The sequence below is a fragment of the Drosophila santomea genome, chromosome X (genome assembly GCF_016746245.2).
Source record: "Drosophila santomea strain STO CAGO 1482 chromosome X, Prin_Dsan_1.1, whole genome shotgun sequence".
Taxonomy (NCBI): Eukaryota; Metazoa; Arthropoda; class Insecta; order Diptera; family Drosophilidae; genus Drosophila; species Drosophila santomea.
This window is the reverse complement of record NC_053021.2, coordinates 1094845-1115602: the sequence shown is the minus strand read 5'-3', so window position 1 is coordinate 1115602 and position 20758 is coordinate 1094845. Positions and strand designations below refer to the sequence as shown.

Sequence of the window (20758 nt, the reverse complement as noted above, 5' to 3'; positions counted from 1 at the left end):
CCTTCGAGTGTTTGCACTAATTGCGTAGCGCACGCCCGCTTGGCGACGATTGCTGGCCACAGTGGGCGAGGGGCGGTGGGTGGTGGGTGGTTGGTTGGTGGGTGTTGGTTGTAGGTGGCTTGCTGTCCAGTGGGCGTCAGCCACGGCCCACACAATAAATGACTTTATGTCCTAGTCCACCGCTGACGCCGGCGTCGCCACACATCCACAGTCCGCAATCGCACAGTCGCAGTCTGAGGTCCTCCGCTTTCCGCTTTACATCCAGCGTCAGTGTTGGCAACTTGGCTAGTTTATGGTAAGTACTATATACTCAACAGAATGGCTAAACTTAAGAGGCACAATGCTCTGGAGCAGAAACAGTGCCAGCTTTGAGCACTGTGGGTCTTCAGCCCGAACTGAAAACGTATACGTACATGATACATAGTTTAAATGAAATCATTCCACAAGCTGGTTCGGCGTCAAGTGACTCTCAAAATCGAGTCAATTATCGGCACAGACCATTAGCGCTCATAGTCCAGGCCGCGCAGCACTACCTTCATCCTGCATACCAAATACCCTGTCCGTTGGCCAATGTCCGCCCGTCCGCCCGTCCGCTTGTCCGCCTGTCCGCGAACGCGTGTTGCTCGTCGAGTACATAAAACTGGCGCCACAAGTCTGCACACAAAATGGCGGCCCACTTGGCCCGGACCCGGACCCGGACTCGGAGCCGGAATGAGACTCCCCTACATGGCACTGGCACTGGCGCTGCCACCAACCACCCGGAGAAGCCCAGGACTTGCGCTCCGGCAATGTCTCCATCGACGGCGCTGTGTTCCTTCCCGCCGTCCGCTTTATTATACAATCGTAATTTCGTATCGTAAAAGCGGGCGTCAAAAAAATGTGAAAGAAAGTTTTCGTGTTGCGTGCAGGACCTCGCTCCACGGGCTCCATGGGTTTCGGCGTGTGGCGTTCGGCGTTCGGCGTGAGGAACGAGCAACGAGCAACGAGGGCTCCAAGTTTTTGGCTTCGGGGCGTGGGGAGTAGTCGCGTCAATCGATACGAAGTGGATCCAAAACAAGGCAGAGTTTCGCTTTCAAGGTATGTATGTACGAACGAGTGTGTTTCCAAGAGCTTTCGGGTGTGGTCTCCGCTGGGAGAGGACATGGAAGTGGCATCCGTAGAGGGACTCTGCCGCGTCTCGACCGCGGAAGTGGGTCACCAGTTGCCAACTGTCATTGTTGTCATTGTTCGGGCATGTACAGGGTATAGAACAGGGCGAAACTGTGCAACAGTTAAGTGAAGTTCCAACTAAATGGATTTGGATTTGGATTTGTTGATCATAGGTGCGCATTGGCGTGCAGGTATTTCCTAATGCAGCCTACTCTTGGTACTCAAGTGCAATCTCCTCTCAATATCAATACACTTTTTCAGCTCCATTCTCGAAGCGATTGAAAGCCGATAATCCCGATAAACGCTGCCCTTCCACTTGTTTTGCTTTCTGTTATCAACGTTCAGTGTCCTCCATGTCTGCAGCTCTCCACTCGCTTAAACTCTAATTAGAGCTTATGAGGGGCCACATGGGTGGCGGTTGGGCACGTTAACTGAAGAATTGACTGACTGAAGGACTGAAGTACTGGAGGACTGAAGGACTGAGACCTAGCTGGCAGAGTGGCGCCCTTGGCTGTCGTGTCGCCGCCTCCTTTTATTGATCCGCTTTCCCAGGAAAATGGAGGCCCACACGGAGTCGGAAATGCGAAAAGGAGGCACCGGAAGGTTTTCCGCTTTCGTGCTGCTGCCCACAGACAAAAAAAAAAAAAGTTATTCATAAACATATATACATATTGAAATTTTGCCGAAAATCGTTTTTCTGTTTTTGCGAATATTAATATGAGTATTTTGATCACAGCAATCGAAATATTTGTCCAAATATGGAATGTCATACCTCGTTGAGTTCGTAATTAAATTTCCCATCGAACTGTGTTTTCAAAAAAAAATTCTATTTTTTTCAAAATTTTTGCAAATTTTGATGATGAATTTTGAATTGTTGCCAAAAATCGTATTTCTGCGATTAAAAATATGAGTATTTTGATCACAACATTCGAAAATATTGGTCCAAATATGGAATGTCATACCTCGTTGAGTTCGTAATTAAATTTCCTATCAAACAGTGTTTTCAAACAAAAACTATATTTTTTTTTACAAGTTATACCAAAAATAAAAATTGTAAATGTTGAAATTTACCAAGGTTTCCATTAGTGCGAGAGTTGCAGCCAATTAATAGCATGAAGTGGCAGACTTGAATAAGCGAGAGTACGAGATTATTACTTTTTCAATCCAATCACTTTCAACTGGATTTCCCCCAAATCGCTTTCCATTCTCATTGCAGCAACATTGTATCCTGTGACGCCTCGTTGGATCGCTTCCACCATTTCGGAATCTTGCTTCCAACTGGGCCAAGTATTTTTTATGGTCTTGCGTGAGCCATAAAAAGTGCGGCATGTAGCGAGAGGATGCACGCAGCCAACATTGTGCCACATTGTGCCAGAGTTGGCACGGCATCTTGAAGGGGCGATGAAACGACTTTACTACTCGCCGCAGCCAAAATGTATCTATTATGATATATTCCGATTATACCGATCTTCGCTGACAGACAGCCGCTTGATTTATGTGCCCGAGTAGTTGCTGGGCATTAAGATGTTGCCATGTCGCACCAGTCACCAGTCACCAATCAGCAATCAGCAATCAATAAGCACAGCTTAGTGGCTCGAACTTGGGGACAGGTTGACCATCGATCGTGTCATTTAACCCATCGTGAAGCAGTGGCTCCACAGGCTACGCCTCAACGTGTTAATCTCCGTCGCACTGATCTCCGATTTTCACACTGCTCGCACCGCCGCCAAAAGACAATATGCATACGGGTTTGTCTATGTTTCCAGTGGGGCTGGCATGCGGAAGACCAAGATTTGAATATCGAAACACAGGCAGTGTGTAAGAGCCCCTCCGAGGTCATAGATCGGCAGACCGAAGAGCAGACACCCTACCGAAGATTGCAAATTGCAAATCACTTTGCTCGATCCAAACTTCAAGTGAATAATTTGCTGCTCTACGTCATTGAATTGATAAGAACTATTCCCTCATTGTGGCTTTATTTTTATGGCGTTCAAAGCTCAAATCTAATAGATGTGATAAGAAGTACTGCTCAGCAATCAGTTATGTGAAGGTTGTCTTCCAGCTGATCGGCCATTTGTGTGTGTCACTAACTCGTGCGGGATTACCTAAAAACAAAGTCTGGCTTTCACTACTGCAATGACCATATACACTTCTTCTAGAAACAGGACTACCGCCAGGTGGGTAGAGTAGACCCAAAAGACGAAATTCGGTAGCCAGTATCGATCCAACGGCATGAACTCATAGCCACATACATAGACATGGACATAAGCCGCGAGCCGTAAATCTTTGACCCCTGGATCCCTTCTCCTTCTTGGCTGTGAACAAGTCCCGCTGTAAACAAGTGCGGAGTGACAAGCGTCGCTGGACAGTCGGTGGTCGCTGATCGGTGATCGGTGATCGGTGATCAGTCAGACATTTCGATATTTCAACATTTCGGCAGCTCCCCTGCCAAACCCCCTCCCCCTGCAGTGGCCCTTCACCCCTCACCCCTCACCAGCGGACTGTGGAACTGGAAGTTGTTGGCGTTCCCAGTGGCGCGGTGTGTGTTCTAGCCAAGCTCTGGGTTTGGCTTTGGCATTGGACACTTACACGATAGATAAATCAAGTGATTGGATGCTTAGCCATGAATATAATAGCCATAAGCTGTAAGCTGTAAGCTGTAAGCCGTAAGACAATGCGAGGGCTGATCGATGGCTTCTGGTCGCTGATTAACTCCTGGTGATTAAGCCTGCCCTGATCTTGCCTAGCTCATCCGGCATTTCCGCTTCTGGGCACTGGACACTCGGAGTGCACTCATCAGCTTACGAGTCGCCTTCCCCGAATCCCCCCTCCCCGAGATCCCCCACCGAGAGCCATCGCATCGATCGCCCGATTGATCAGTATGCTAATTTGCGTCGCGCGCTTCTCTCCCCGTAGCGATGATACTTCGGTTTGTGTCTAATTATTGCCACAAAGTGATTCGCCAATGCAGCTTGTGCAATTTTGCTGGTTATGAAGGGGGCGGGTCGCCAGAGACAAACCGAGAAAAGCCATAAAGTAAGTGATGGGCGTCCCGAAAAAACACGAGCCATTTTGCTGTGTACCTAGCAATCTGTTTCCCACACCCCATAGCACTCGACTTGCATAGAATATATTGATTAGTGTTATTCTATAGGTTATGAGGTTTCCTACAACTTTTGGTGAGCAATATTAAGTTGACTTTGTTAGATCCACTTGCCTGTTGGGTATCAGCAAGACGACCCTGCGACCTAGACCCTCTTAATAGTTGTTAAGTGGATTTTTTATGGGTTTCGTTAGTGTGCAATGATTAATTCTATTTTGCATACACATGTTGCAGATTGCAACTGCAGAGAGCGCAGTGATAGTGGTTGAATGTGGAGAAAGTACAGGGTATTGCCAGAGCGATCCCCCAACGAGAACGATTCCTCGTTCCCTTGCATAACACATTTCAGCAATTCATTAAGGCAAAACTTTGGTTGTGAATGCGAGTGCAGCAGCCACTGACAACTCGAATTGTCGCCCAGGGAGAGTTGGCTGGGCGGGGGAGCCAGTCCCAATCCCCAATCCCAACCCCACACCCACACCCACACCCACACCCTCACCCACACACGCACACGCACACGGCTGAGCTTCTCCCACTGCAGTTGCGAGGTGCGAACAGGCGCACAGCGGCCGCAGATCCGTCGCTTGTAATCTTTGGTGTGGGAAAGCTACAGCAGCCGTCCACTCGGAGGCCAGCGGGTACTATGGCGCGCAAGTGACTAGCAACGGTGTGCATATTATAGGCACCAACTAATTCCAAGCGGATGAATGTGTTCGCTTCTAGGGAAATGTCAAACTCAACAATGGAATGCGCCAGTTGTGTCGGCCAGCAAAGGAGGCCCTATTGCATTGAGCTCCACTGTGCCACGCCGAGCACTTTCATTGGGGCAATTTTTGGCACGCTTCGGACGGCGCAGCTGCTGCATCAATTTCCATATGCCATCGCCACCGTTGCGAGCCCCAAAGCCGCCCCCCCCAACACCTACCCGCCGCCCAAGTGCTCGCCCGCGCCGCTTGGCGCTTTTTAATGCTCATTTTATTCCTTTATAAATTTGCTATTAGATGCCAACAGCGGCGACGGCGACGGCAACGGCAAAGGCGAGATAGAACTTTTCTGTGTTGGAAGACTCGTATTTTCTCAAAGCTGTTGTGGCTATTGCTATTGCTGTTGCTTTTGCTTTTGCTATTGTTGCCTTTGGCTTTATTGGAGCCCGCTGGCCAATCGGCGAGCGGATGACGAGATCGCCGGCGAATGGGTACCGTGCATGATGCGAGTCAGGGTCTATTTTTAGAACACACTGTACATTCAGGGGGCCGAAGGCATACGACGCGACACGAAGCGACCCGAAGCTTTCGCTTTTCGCCGCTCTTTCGGCGGTCGCGTGGAAACGTGAGTGGGACAAACAAAGTGAGTGCGGAACGGAACGGAATGGCATGGCATGAAACACAGCCGGTTGCTAGTGCCCCCTCTCTCTCCATCGGACTCTCTCTTTTTGTCTCTCTCTCTCTCTTTCTCTCGCCCACAGCAGTGAGCATTTGTTATTGTTTTCGTGCGCCACTGCAGCCGGCGTTTTTTGCCGGGTGCCTTAATCCCAATCGGCCGCTTTCATTGCAAAGGCGCTTGGATCTTCAAGAAATTCCTCTAAGCCTTCTTGCAACCCCTTCCACACCGTCCTTTCGGCCAGGTTCGGCTAGTCACGTCTGCCTTTGCCACCTCTTCATGCACCGCTAGCTGATAACCGATAGCCGATAACGGATAGCGGTGGCTTCCTTATCACAGCCCCATGAGTTGCGGGCCAGGGCTGGCTTTTATGCAACAATTACACATGTATGATGTCTTGATTTCGATAAGTTCCCTGCTCCAAGCCAAGCTCTGTTGTCGGATCGGATCGTGCAACGCAGTCGGTTGCGCATGCCGTCTAAGCTCCGAAGAAGAGAGCGAGCGAAGGACTGAGCATAAAAAACATTTTCAAGGTCACGGCGCCGCTGCCGACGTCGCTGCATTTGAAATGCGAGTGGGCATGAGTGTGTGCAGCGATTCCGTTGCCAAACGTTCCGCAAGTGACGGTGAAATGGGTGGCGTGGGAGGTGGTGGCTAGTGGTGGTAAGTGGTTAGTGGCTCAGTAGTCGGTCACAAGATTCCCTGCTCACAAAGGCGAAATGTACAATTTGATAAGTGCTCTTACCTCGCACATACCGCCACCTCTTCGAATTCTTCTTCTTTTTGGCCAAAGCTTTGTGGCTTCTGCTTTGGACTCTGCTTCCAGCCAAAAGGCGACTAGTGCAGAGCAGCCAAACACTCGCACTCGCACTCGCACACACACGCACACGCACACGCACTCAATTTTCGGATATCTACGCTGCTGTTCCGATTCCACTTCCACTTCCACAAGCCAGTTGCGTCCGAGAAAGAGGGGCTCTTAAAAGCCCGTTTGGATTTGGTGTACTTGCTGTATCTGAATATACTGGACACTGGAAGGATGTCCTAATGTATCCTTGCTGATATATCATCGTAAGTGTAAGGTATATGCCAGTTTATATCGTGGCCATATCCCCTTGAGCATTCACCATGTGGATGTAACGACGCCACTGGGCAATGTTTGTGGTGCGTTTGTTTATTTGTTTGCCGCAGCCCATTGCCAATCGTTCCGCCGGGCAGTCGCGTCGGTCGTTCGGCCTTTCCGTCGGTCGCTTGGCAGTGCTTCGCGTCAACCGGACTCGAACGCAACGCCGCCAACTGCGACGCTCCAACCCACCCTGTTCCGCTCCACCCCGTTCTCGCAGGCACGGGCACAGTCGCAGCCCCATCCACTGGCACCAGCACTGGCGTTCTGTTCTTATTAGATTTTATGGCGGCTCCGACTTAGAACACAAACAACAAGCACAGCACGGCACATCCACATCCACATGCACATCCACATAGAGGGTCGGTCGGCCGCGCCTTTGGCCGTTTCAATTGCCATTCGTTTCTTCGTTCTCGCGCCGTTAGAATCGCACTGTGGCGCAGTCGCTCCGCTGCCGACGTCGCTGCCGCTGGCTGACTTATTGGCTTTAAGCGAATTTGAACGTCGCTCGAACTTTTATTCAACGTGTTGGATTCATCGTGTGAGCAACTCTGAATCGCTACAAATGCGCAGCGGAAACTGAAAACTGAAACTGAAAAACACAAAAACCCAAAACCAAACCAACCCCCTGAAAAATACAAACTAAGCCCCCCCTCCCCAAAAAAAATCCGCGTAACGCAAGTGTTAAATGCGATATTGAAGAGAAACGTACATAGTAATACAACAGTAGTTCGCCTTAAAATCTAAGAGATTTAATCATATTTTTTTGAAGTGTTGAACCCATTAAGTGCTTTAACCAACAACTACCAAAAATGCCTTGCAAAAGCGTCACGCTTTAGTGCTACAAAACCAAGTGTTACAAGTCCCCACCCTTTTCGCAAAGACCCCCTTAACCCCCCAATTCAAAACTGATAGAAGGGGAGACCCAAACAGGTGTCCGCCTGCCGAAAGGCCAACGAAACACGCACCGGCGACAATCAGATGGGCAGAACTGCTCTTGGAGAGAGAGAGATTTCCCAGCAGGTGAGATTCTGAATCCCCAAACGCAATTCCCCAATATTCAATTCCAAATCCCCAACATCCACCCAAGTACGTGACATTCCTCACACATTGACCGCAAACCCCCAAATGGGGGATTCCGATTTGGGGAACAGCGGCCAAAGGTCCCTCGCCGGTCAGGGTGGAGTCTCGAAGACGTAACACCCATTGAAATAATCCCACGAACCCAAAGGCAAACACTAAATATGTGATTTCCTCGGGAATACTCAAGTGCCCCCATATCGTTTTGGATTTCGCATTTCACCAATTCACTGGTTCTGTTGATAAAAAAAGTAAATACGAGTAGAATCATTCATTTCTGAATAACCGCGCTAAAAGACAACTTATTGATTGAACTCTGCAGAATGCCAGTTTGTAATGAATGGCAGATAGTACAGACGTAAGTTTTTATTTCCCTTTCCTAGTACATGAGATTAGATATGTGAGGGTGAATGATGAATTCATTCAAATATCTAACTGCTAAGTGTGCAAGTAATTTCGCTATTGAATACATACGTAGACAGATACATGCCCACTGACAACTCATCGCTGAAGAAGGCACACTGGCACACAGGCACTGGGGCTAACAGGTGTTTTGCTTCTTTCAACCGTTCGCTGGCTTCGTTAATCAGCTGCTGCATCCGCACACAAATTCGCACACGTGCACACAGCCAAATGCTGCAGATACAGATGCATTTACAGATGCAGTTGCAGATACAGATACAGATACAGATAGAGATAGAGATACACAGACCCATTTCCAATTGGATTTATGGACAATTTGGCGAAACTCTTTGCCGCTCTCTCTCTCCCTCTCTCTCTCTCTCTCTCTCGCCCTTTTGTCTCCGTTCCTTGATGCATTCATTAATAAATATTTTTATGTTCCACCCGGCTATTACTACACCCCCTTCCACCCTTCCACACCACCAAATGGCCAACTGGCCAACTGGCGAAGTGGCGAACTAGCCTTACTAGCCACCCTCTGTGGAATTCTGGCCTCGCAGGCCGAAGGACTTATCCCGAATCGCAGTGCCAGTTGCGCATTTTATCGCCAGCGAATTTATGCCATAGAATTGCGGAACATGCCACACCCCAGTCTGGGGCAACCCCTCGTTGGCTGTGGGGGGTTGTGCTGCTGAAGGACTGCTCCATGTACACTACACACTGTACACTGTACACTGTACAGTGTTACAATGTGCACGCTCTGTGCCGCAGAACGAGTGCCAGTGAATGAGCGATGAATGATGCCCATTGTTGGCAGCTCACTACAACAACAGCCGACAGTCGGAGACGCAGTAGATACAGTTACTGTCAAAGGGGGAGCAACTGGCAGGGAAGGGGAGGTTCTGGGCCGGGGGTCTAATGTTCCAAAAACAAGAAAGAACAAAAACAAGAAATAACTTAAGACGTTCGGGACATGTGTGAGCACTGAGAAAAAAGCAGTGGACCGGACCCCGTAATGTTTTATGTGAATAGTAAGCAGAGTTTGAACAATGATGCTTCTTATTAGGTCTTTCTATAATTTAACGTTTTCATCTGGCACTTGAGCCATTTTCCGAGTGTCTGGGATCGACGGCTGCTCACAAAAAGAGAGACAGCTGGAAAGACAGTCGGCTAACGCCCAAATGGCGTTTTAAGCACATAGTGCGCATTAATGAACCCCGACTGAAGCTGGCAGTCTGGGAGTTGGGCTGAGTTTATGGCCTTGCCAGCCAGCGATACCGACGAGACCCCTCAGTTGAGCCGCCGAACCACCGAGCAGCCAACCATACAGCAAATACCATCCCAAATCCCAATCCCAATTTTCAGCTAGTCAGTTAGTCAGTCAGTGGCTGCCATCCCCGAATATGAATACGAATATGAATACGAATAGGAATACGCATACGCATACGAATACAAAATCCATGCGATGCGAGCGGAGGTAGCTGTCAAAAGTTGCGGCGAGCGACACAAAACTGTCAGGCGTTTTCGTGAATAATTTCCACAAAAACGAACGAGAATGCAAGCACATGTGTGCTCCCAAAGCAATGAAAATTGAAAAATTGTCACCGCAAGCAAATACAAATACGCGAACCCCCCTATCCCCTGGTCTCTGCTAGTCGGTGCGCAATGCAAGCGGCAAATGTAAACATTTCATCAGATTCGACCACTACTATATGCACTATATAGCAAACATGGGCAGGGGATGGATGCCATCAACAAGTATGCCCCCATGGAGCACCATGTGGCATCGAGGTGGCATCGAGGTGGCATCTAGGTGGAGCATGGCCCACATGAGGCTATAAGGATGTTCGGGCAGCTCCACAGGTGTATTGTTCCCAGTTATATGATTTATTGTATATTGTTTAATGCCAGCCGAACACAGCGGAAAATGCCGGCGTGTAATCCCCAGATGAAGGGTAACCAGCGAGGCCCGCATTCCGCGTAGTCGGCTGGCAATCAGCTTAATTCGTTCAATTCGCTGTTGGGCAAATTGATTGGCCAATTGATGTTCGTACTTAGAGACCCTATCCCTTTTTCCAATTCCCAAAACCCAAATCCCAAGACCCAAATCCCAATTATAATTCCCGATTCGATGCCGGCTCGCCTACGCGCTTTCTTCCGATATTTGTCGACATTTGCTGAAGCTTCGCATGCATTTTGATTTGCTAACGAGTATTTATACATTTGTTTATATGTTTTTATATATATTTACTTCGTTCCAAATGAGTGTTAGTTGCTCTCGGTGAGCGAGGGGAGCGGATGGGCTTGGGAGTTGGAGCTTGGCCAAAAGCCAAACCGGTTTGCCATTTGTCAACTTGTCGACAGTCCAAAATGCGAAGCCGTAAAAGCTTCACAAATAACAATTCTTTCCAAATGTTCAAATGAAACTGAAAAAGAAGCAGCAGGCGAATACAGAGAATCACTAGAGTTCGACTATTTCACGCACTCCACTTGTAATAAGAATCTTAGATAAGAACTTCCTACTGTTGAAAGTATCGCAACCAATCCAAGTTCCAAGTTCCACCATCTAGAACCGCTTTCGCTGGGAAAGTTGCGACCGATAGTGCCGCCAAGGCTTACCAATTTTCCCAAAAACTGTTTGCGTATAACCTTTGCCCTAACCTCTCCTTGGTCCCCTCCCCTGGAGCATTACCCCCTCATTCCCCTTTCCCCTTTCCCCTTTCGCCATTCGCCATGTCTATCTGAGCATTTGTTTGTTGTTTGTATTTATTGTTTAAAATTCATCACGAATTTTATTTTCTTGTGCGTTCTTTTTCTTTTTTCGCGTACATTTGTTGTTCTTTTTTTGAACAATGTTTTTTGTTAATTTTGTTTTTCGTTTCGTGCGCGTCGCTGTCGACGTCGCTGCTTGGAGCTAACCTTGAAGCACATTAAATTTGTTTTTGGCTCTGCTCGGCGGCTGCTTTTCTGTTTCTTTTCGAGTGCTGTGCTTAAGTTGTTGTAGCTGCTTAATTTCCAGCCACAATACAAGTAAAAAGTAAAGAGTACAAAAGTAATAGGAACAGCAGTTACTTGGAGTAAGAACAGCCGAGTAACAGAAAGAAGAAGAGAACGTATGGGGAAATGTGTGACCAACAGCACATAATACTCCGCTGTGCAAAGGAAATACATGTGCGGTCACACTAATAGTGCGTTAGTACATTTCCAGTGGATAGAACACGCAAGTTCTACTTGGAAAAGTAAATAAATAATACTCTCAATTAGCATATTTAATACGTTTGTGCGGCTACAGCATTGAAATCTATCGGATTGATGGGGTATAATGACAATAGTACATTGGGTTTTGGGTTTTAAGTTTTCTCCGATAGATATGGTATTTGGCAGCAATTGCAGGAGGCAACTCAGTGCTAGCAATGTGAACACGTCTGTTTGGGGCATTTTGATTTTTGATATTTTATATGGAGGCACCGGCCGGGCACCAGTGAAATACCATTTCATGTGGGGTCGGGTTTTGGGTCTCCCCTTCCTTGCCTTCCTCACGATTTTCGTTTTCGGTTTAATTGTCGAATTTTCGTTCCGTTTTAGATTTAATTTCGTATTTCTCTATTACTCGTATCTTTTAGCCTTTCGCTTCTCGCAGTTTCTCGTTCGCGTTCTGTGTCTAGCATGTTTTGTCTATATGTACATACGAGTATATAGTGTGTTGTTGCTCCAAAAATTACTTAACTGCAGCCATATGTGAGACCGTATTCGACAGTCCACCCCATCCCGTCAGTTCCCCGATTTTTGGCTAAACTGGAAATGTGTCGTCGTCGTCGTCGTCGTTGGTTGTGTAGTCTGTATCTACGCATTTCTTGGCCGACTGTATCTGTATCTGTAGCTGTAGCTGTAGCTTTAGCTGTATCTGTAGCTGTATCTTCGTATCCGAGTGTGTGTATCTAATTCTAATTTATTTTTGCCAACAAATAATGAGGGGACCGAAAACGAACGCCAAGTTCTTTCTTTTCGTATTTTCTTATGTGCTGTAGCTTTTATTTATTTATTCATGCTCGCTATTATTTTATTTCATTTTATTCCATTTCACTTTGTCCGCTCACTTGTTCCTTCGCAGCTCTATACTTTTTTATATGCTGATCAATAAATTACGATTCGTTGACATGCCACCCCCTTTTCGGCACCCCTCGAGCCACACGCACTCCACCACCTCCACCTCCACCTCCAGCTCGTTGTGTCACCCTCCACCCGCCATCTACAGGACCCGCTCGATACGGTGAACTGCAGTAACCCCCCCAAGGGGTTCACCATGTACCATTGCATGTATATGCCATTTTAAACATATTCAAAACATAGCACAGCCCATATGTGAGATACAGATACAGATACAGATACTATTCACTGTTTGTGGGGCGTGCCGCTGTCATCACCATCACTCTCATTCTTTGCTCTGGTCATTTCAATTGCAGTAAGCGTCATGCTCTGCTGCGCTATATTGGCCTAAAGCGCGGACTGTGGCAGTGGCACTTTTGCTTTCGTTGCACGTATTTTGGGAACGGAGCGACAAACTCAGATTCGAATTGAACTTGAAACGCGGAGATTCCGACCATCAGTTAGTCGCTTCTCACGCTCGCCAGCGAAAAGGAACACAAATAGCTACATAGCTACATAATCGTGTTTTCCAGCCCTCTGAGAAGCAGAGAAGAAGCGTAGAAACATAGCAAAGAGCTCTAGCGTGGGCCATTAAAGCCCAAATACCCAAATAGCAAAAAAAATAAAAAACCAAAAAACCAACTGCGACTAGAGAGAGCTTGTAAGCGTAAGCTGTGGGCGTGGCCGTAAATGCCCCAAAAGGGAGATCCCCGTAAATTCAAGGGGGGAATTTACATAAATCAAGTTGATTTCGAAACCAAATCTACAGATTGTATTCTGGACTAGCTCCTTATGCCATTTCGACTCCTTTACGTGACTCAACATAGCCTTTTTTCAACCAACGACGTTTTTCAAGGGAAAGCCGCCCAATGGCATTAGCCACAACTTCATTTTAAACTTTTATATATGAGCATATGTGTATCCCGAAAGATGAAAACATTTTTCAGCTGCTTAGCTTAGTTATCCCCCCACGTTCGCAAGACAAATGGCTGGCAAACTCATTAGAAGCCCGAATCCAAATCCAAATCCAAATCCGAAACCGAATCGGAGCTCGTTGCTAATGACTTTCCGCTGCGATGAACAGAACTGGGAAAGGGGGGACTGGGCCACAAGGGGGAGGGGGTTTCGCTTTGTCTGTCTGTCGGTGTTACGCTTTTTGATCCATAAAATCAGACGGCAAACGCAACACACACAACAACAACAACAACAACAACAACAATATATATATATATATATATATATATATTGCCAAAAAAGTAATGAAACGAAATGAAAAAGCGTCGGATGCGCCAAGAATAGACGAGCAATTGTTATTAATAATAAACTATAATAACAGTTCGCATGTTAATTATATAACAATTAAAAGAGCAGGCAGAGGTTGAAGGTTGCTCGAATATGGGAAAACTCAAGCATTTTTCCCCTCGTTTTCGTATCATTCGAGTCGCAAAGCGCACAAAAACGCAAATTATACGTAATTCGTAACTTATTTAAAACACTGAAAAATTTGACAAACTAATTGCCGCCAGCAGGGAAATGAGTGCTGGAGTGCGGCAGGCAACTGGGCTAAGATGCAACCTCAAGGTCGACTGATTGCGTTGCCAACAACATCAACATCAACATTAACATCAAAAGGCAATTTGTCACCTCAAATTGTTCAAGAGTATCTGTGTGTGTGTGTGTGTCTGTGTGGGAACCCTAGAACACATACAGTCAAGTATACAAATGTATCTGGATGCGGCGAATCATTGCGCAATATAAAATTAAGCAGGCAAAAAATGAACAGAAACAAACAAACGAATTCCCAATGAACGGCAGAGGGAGTGCGGGGGGTAACCATAAAAATTTACATTTAAATTAAGCTTTAGCATAACAGGAATTTCTCCCCACTTTTATAATCCAGATAGGAGTTGCACTCACCCGCGCAGTTGTGTCCCACTTCTCAGCCACAGCAGTTGATTGATTACGCATACGCCGTGTTGTCTGCAACTCGGCTCATCTGCCATGTTTATATGTTTATATGTTTCTGTTGTCGATGGTCCCTTTCCTTGTTCTCTTTGTTTTCTTCGCATTGCTCGTGCTTCCTCCTCCTCAGCTGCGTCTCGTCTCTCTTTCGTCTCGTCTCTCTTTCGACTCGTTTCGTTAACTTTGAACTTCAAAACAACAACGAGGTGTCGACAACAATGGCAGCGATCAGCCGCACTAGCAACAGCAACTTAGCAATCAACATCACCTTGTTCAAGGTCCAAACTGGAAAAAAAGAAAAAAAGTGGAGAAAAAATATATCCAAAAATACAACAAAAAGCATCACATATGCGCTGTGCCCCCCCAAAAATGCCGTGCTGTTAATTTGCATAGGGAAATTGAGTGCTCGGCCAAACTTCCTCAACATGAAGTCGCTGCGAAAGAGGCAAGAGGCAAGTGGCAAGCAGCATCAGGTGTGGGTTAATCGGAAATCAATCACGATCAAGCGGGAAGCTCTCAACCAGCGTGGTGTTAGCCAACCAGGAGAAAGAGTTCAAACCGGTTGAACGATAGTCACGGGCCGTGTCCATTGCGATCCATGCTGGATCTGGATTTAGCTTCCACGGAGGACGGAGGACGAGGTATTTCTGAATTTTCAGCAAAGTATTCCGGCTATGTGAGTGGTCTTGCCGCCATGTTGGCGGCTGCACTTCCGTAGCTGGCGTATGCGAAGTCGCCCACACACAGATACACAGATACTTAGGTACACAGATGCTTAGATACACAGATGCTTAGATACACAGATACTTAGGTACACAGATACATAAATAGAAGTACCAAATCATAGCTCCCCCCTCCTTCTGCGCCCACAGCACGTGGGCTGCACTCTGAGCCACTCTTTTGGAGCTGGTGTATGGAGTTCGCTTCTAATTCTTCGGCATTCGGAGGCATTGTGTGTGTTTGCTCGCTGGCTGGGCCATATGGTAGGTCAACTGCTGTCCCACGGCGCCCGAGAAGCCGAGAATGACCTTCCAGCGACATTGGAACATTGGGCATTGGGCGCGTTCAGGAAATGGCATTAGCTGGGCTCCGCCACCTCCCCGCTTTCCCGCTTCCCCGCTGTACGCCATATCCTCATATCCTCCTGCTAATCATATTAATGCAGTGTGCGCGAGGGCTTGGCCCGAACCCGAAGGTTTGGCTTCTCTGACTTCTCTGCCTTCTCCGTGCTTCTCTCTGCTTTCTCCGTGTCATTACTTTCGCTGCTGCATATCGTGTTTTATGGGTCACTTACCCCGTTGTTGTTTTTTGGGTCATGTCCATCAGACAAACTGGCAAACTGGCAAACAGGAGGACAGACACGGGGCAGCGAGGCGGTCATGTAATGTGATATGGCCAGGAAGTCCGGCGGGAACCCATTTTAATAGCTGCCTCGCCAGAGTTGTCACCCAAGCTGTTTTTCCCATTCGGCATTCAAAATCAGAAGTGCGGAGGATCAATACTTTGAAGGATAAATGGCAAGGTGCCATTAAAGGAGCTCGATTCCCGCTTTCAGTATGCGAAATATTAAGTAATTATGGCATTCGCCTGCAGTTGGCAGCACTTTGTTAATTTGGAAATTCGCAAGACAGTAATTGGCAACACTGTTTGCCGTTTGCCTGCTTTCGGCCACGTTTCCGTTTTATTTTGTGCGATATTTTTGTTTGCTGGCTCTGTTTTTTGTGGTTGCTGCTGCTGTTTTGCGTACAATATGGACTCATTAGCACAATGCCCGAAAAAAATTAAAATGGGAACTCGAAGCGCAGAACCCGAGAACCCCAGAAACCCGCGAACCCGAGACTCCGAGAGCCGGCAAACAGTCGAGTCGAGTCGAGTCCAAGTCGGTCCAAGTTCCGTGCCCCGTTTAACTAATTAATTATGCCCCTGCAACGTCATGGGGGTGTAAAATATATATAATTTGCATGTGCGTTGTGTCCCTGTCTCTGTGTTTCTGTGTGATAATGTATTTCGACGGTTGTTGCCGTTTGAGTAATTGAGTTGAAAGAAATTTGCATTGTATTTAGTTACACACGCACAAGGGTGGCCCCATTGTACATATAGTATGTATAGTACATACATGCATACATAAGTGTGTAGAATTATGTGCGAGTACATTAGCATGGATATCCGGAGCATTTCGGAGGCTTAGCACAGAAACTTGGCAGAGACCAGCTGCTGACCCCCAGTCGGGTCACGTTGAGATGGGTATGAGATGCTAACTTCAAGGTAGCCAGTCCATCTTTGCATGACCAGAAGCAGCAGAGTATCTCTAGCCAGGTCGATGACATGTCGCCGCTTAATTGATTCGCCACTTTGCAAATGCAAATACATGCAGAGTTATGTGCACATATATTCAAATTGGTAGATCTTCAGCACCTATAGTATGAACTTTAAAATTTGCCACTTGGTGACCCCGAAACGGTGCCTGGACTCTCGGGGCTTCGGGGTTTCCTGCACAGCTGGCGCCTTCCATGCCAAGTTTATTGAGCTGTCTCCATTTGGAGCCCCATTCCCAGTGCCTCTTATGTATTCATGTACTTTCGGGCATGTAGAACAGAGACCCGCCGTTTATTTGGTGTTTTTGGTTTTGTTTTTTGGTTTTTAGTTTTGGTTTTTGTTTTTTGGTTTTTTGGTTTTTGTTTCGCGTATGCGCGTCGAGATATGCAAATTAGCTCTGGCCTTGGCGTGGGCGTTAAAAGCTTTTTGTTTTGTGTGTGGATTTCTAACTTCGTTACACTTTGCTGCTCCGAGTGCTTGGGTGTGTGTGTGTGCGTGTGTGGTGTGTGGGTGTGTGGTTGCTTGGGACTTGTGGGTGGGAGTCGTCGATATTTCTCGTTTAAGCTCGACAAAGACAAATTCGCCAGCAAGCAGCAAGTTTTTCCATTAGTCACCCAGTCTTTCCTGCTGACCCGCTGACTGACTTGCAAGTGCAACATTGCCACCCGATCCCTAATCCCATTCCAATTCCAATTCTAATGCCAATTTGAGTCCCGAATCCACGCCCAGTTCACCGGCCATTCCAACTGCAACTCCAACTCCAATTCCAATACCCATTTCCATTCCCATTTCCGAGTGGCGACTTTCGAATGGCCAGTGGCCATAAGTTTTGGTGCGGAATCGTTTTCCTCCTTTTTGCATTTGCCAAATGGCAAAAGCATTCATAAATTATTCAAAGCAAATCAAATGAGCGGCATAGAAATGAAAGAAAAATAGCTATTTGGCCTCTTTGGTTCATTGGCATTTCATTTGCCATATTCCCTTTATTTATACTATATGTATATACAAATATATATGTATATATATTTTAAATGTATATTTGTTTCCATCCCTAGCTGAAACTTCCCATTCACGCACACCGTCATTCATTAGACAAAACTAGTTTCTCTTTAGTATTTCTTCATTTTCCCCCGTTTTTTTCAGTTTTTTTGTTTGTTTCCCTCGCACAGTCGGATATTTCTATTTCTACTTCTACACCTATTTATTTTAGTTTGTATTTCCGAGCTGAGCTTTGTTCAACTTTTTTCTGCTATGCTAATTAGCAATCGAAACAAACCCATTCGAACCTCCATTTAAAACAATAAGCCATTCATTTGCTATTCAAAATAAATTAAAATATCATAAAGCGAGCTCAACGGAAAAAAGCCAAAAACAACGACGACCAATCAAATATTTGTTGTCTCATAATCGTAATGATAATCATAACCATACCCGCTTAGTAAATAGTAATAGCCAAGCAAACTCTACTCTCGTGGAAGTGGAAGGTCTTACATCACGGAGTAGGTGTAACAAATGTATTTTCGTGAGCTTCGGCCCTTATTACCTATTTATTTTCCCCAACGAACTCCTCAACTATTTCCCAGTTTCGACTATTTGGATTTACAACTTATTGTTTTTCCCCTCTTTTTTTTTTGCGCTACTTTGTATGAATTTCCAGCACTTCGTTTGTCGCATTTTTACGATTGTTTTATGGCTTTTGACTGGATGTGCTTGCGAATGTGTATTCGCTCTTTTTTTCGACTTGCTGCTGGGACAGTCGGTCGATTGTTCCATTTTGTTACGGATAGAAAGATAGTTAGATAGACAGATAGACAGATAGACAGATAGATAGATAGATAGATAGATAGATAAATAGATAGATAGATAGATGGGTAGATTGATCGCATCAAGATCGGATGTGCACACACAGTGACAGAGACAGAGAGCAGAGTACATGTAGTGCCGACGTATCTATTTCTGCTGCATTGTCAGCATTAATTTGCAACTGAAAAGCGGCGACATTGAAGCGACAACTGTTGTAAAATTGTAAAACTACAACAACTGCGCCGACACGACCGATCGCAAAGTGCCACGCCCATGTGGCAGCGGCACATGCCCGGCGGTCACTTCTCAATTCAATTACCGACTGCAAGTTAATCAATCAATCAATTACCGTAATAAAGCCGCCCGATTTGAGCCGCGACAACACAAAAAGGCGGCGCCCAACAAGATCCATCCGCAACCACCCACCGCTTATATATATATATATATTATATATATATATATATGGATGAGTGTATAAGTATCTAGATATAAACACTCATGCGATCCAAATTTATGCTCAAAGTGTGCCAAGATCGCCTTGAGACTGGGCCAATGTTGTTGCCGGACATCTACATAGTTCGGCCGACACTTAATGGCTTTCCAAGTGCCACTAGTTAGCATCTAAATCTGATCTCGTTCTCGTCTGAGGTAGCAAATAAATAAGTTTTATTGAATTCCTTTTGTTTGAAGATCAAAGGCACCACAGGGCGTCGAAAATTTATCGCATTCTGTACCTTGGGTGTAGCTGTATCACCCACAGCACAGATATTTAAAATACAACACAATAATTGCCTTAGATGAGTGGAGAAAAGTGGCCCTCGACAGTTTGTTTCTTGTGTTTCGCATTTAGGTAATTGCAGGCAATTCATTTATAGATCATCTTCAAGTGCCGTCGGTAAATGGGTTAATTTACACAGATAGGCTTATCTGAAGATTTTTGTTTCCTTCCCCAGCTCTTGGAGTTCCAAGAACTTTGCTGGCAAAGTGATAAAGCCCCCTTATCACTTCTCCTTTAGATACGGCTGCAAAGGTTGAAGGACAGCGAGAAATGCATCTGCTTGCTAAATATTTGACAAATTGTTCATCGAACCGAGCCGCTTACTACATACATACATCACGGGTTTGCCAAGGTGATAAAAAGGGGCAGCGGTTACTGGGTACTGAGTTGGAGCCAAGTTGGAGCCGCAAAAGAAAACCAAAAACTGAAAACAGCCAACTGAAAACTGAAAAAGCCTGTGGGCCAAAGCCGAGCCAAAGCAAACAAACGGGCACACGATAATTGACGTTCATTATCAGTGGGCAAATACGACTACAAGTCAATCCGAGACCCTTTAAGTGATGATCGCCGGAACACGGAACACCTCGATGAGGTTGAGGGAAGGGGGTTGGGGGGAGATAGCCTCGGAAGGGGGCAGACATGTTGACGACTTGTAGCGGAAATCCAAACTCGGCTTGGGCATGGAACTTCCCGTGTGCGGTCCAAACCTTTTGATTGCCCCTCTGCAATTATGCCAGGTACTTGTCTCGGCGCACCGCCACTGAAAACTAAAAAACTAAAAAACTCAAAAACTCATGCATGCATGTGTGTGCTGTGCTGTGCTTTTGTAATGACTTTTTAATGGTCGCCATCGCACTCTGCCACCAAATTGGCCAGGCCAAGTCGGGTAATCAGTACGGCACTACGTCCATATCTTATCGGCCCGGCAAGGCCTTCCACTTACAACACACATCTGATCTGAGGAGTGGAACCGGAAGCATTAGAAGCCGACAAAACAAAGCCCATAACAGGCCCAAAGCCAGAAACAAAAACCCAAAACCGAAAAACTCAGCTCTACTAAGTCGCCGAAGGTCGCCCAGTCGGAGGGCCTCTAAGCCCCGGCCACGCCCCAAATATGCTATTATGAGGGCCCACTGGCCAGGTCCATAAATTAGGGCAGATTCAGCGGGCGAGATGCCCTTCCAGGGCTCAAACGCCCACTACGCAGTGTGATTGGGTCCAAGAAGACCCAAAGCCCAGCCAGAAATAACCATGTGTGGTGAAGGACAAAGGAAAAAAGTTAGCAATCATTGCGGACTTACTAAATCCCATACCGATTGTTACAAGCGACTGCCCAATAACCGCCAATTAGTTTTGCTCTATTCAAGATAGATAGATAGACATACAGATAGATAGATAGATATACAGATAGATAGATATACAGATAGATATACAGATAGATAGATAGATATACAGATAGATAGATAGATATACAGATAGATAGATAGACATACAGATAGATAGATAGATATACAGG

The 20758-nt window shown here is 46.3% G+C and overlaps 1 protein-coding gene and 1 long non-coding RNA gene across 2 annotated transcripts in view; one reads left to right on the top strand and one right to left on the bottom strand.

Moving 5' to 3' along the window:
- Window positions 1-20758, bottom strand: part of LOC120455429 — a 45465-nt gene that overhangs the window by 2413 nt on the left and 22294 nt on the right. The window contains exon 2 of the long non-coding RNA XR_005616746.1: window positions 14301-14630. This is a non-coding gene — a long non-coding RNA (uncharacterized LOC120455429). The remainder of the gene's footprint in view (window positions 1-14300; window positions 14631-20758) is intronic.
- The window catches only part of LOC120455427 (activating transcription factor 3), a 33746-nt gene continuing 19876 nt past the window's right edge, over window positions 6889-20758 (top strand). Inside the window, exon 1 of the mRNA XM_039641605.2 lies at window positions 6889-7778. The gene's annotated coding sequence lies outside the window, so the exon portion shown is untranslated. The remainder of the gene's footprint in view (window positions 7779-20758) is intronic.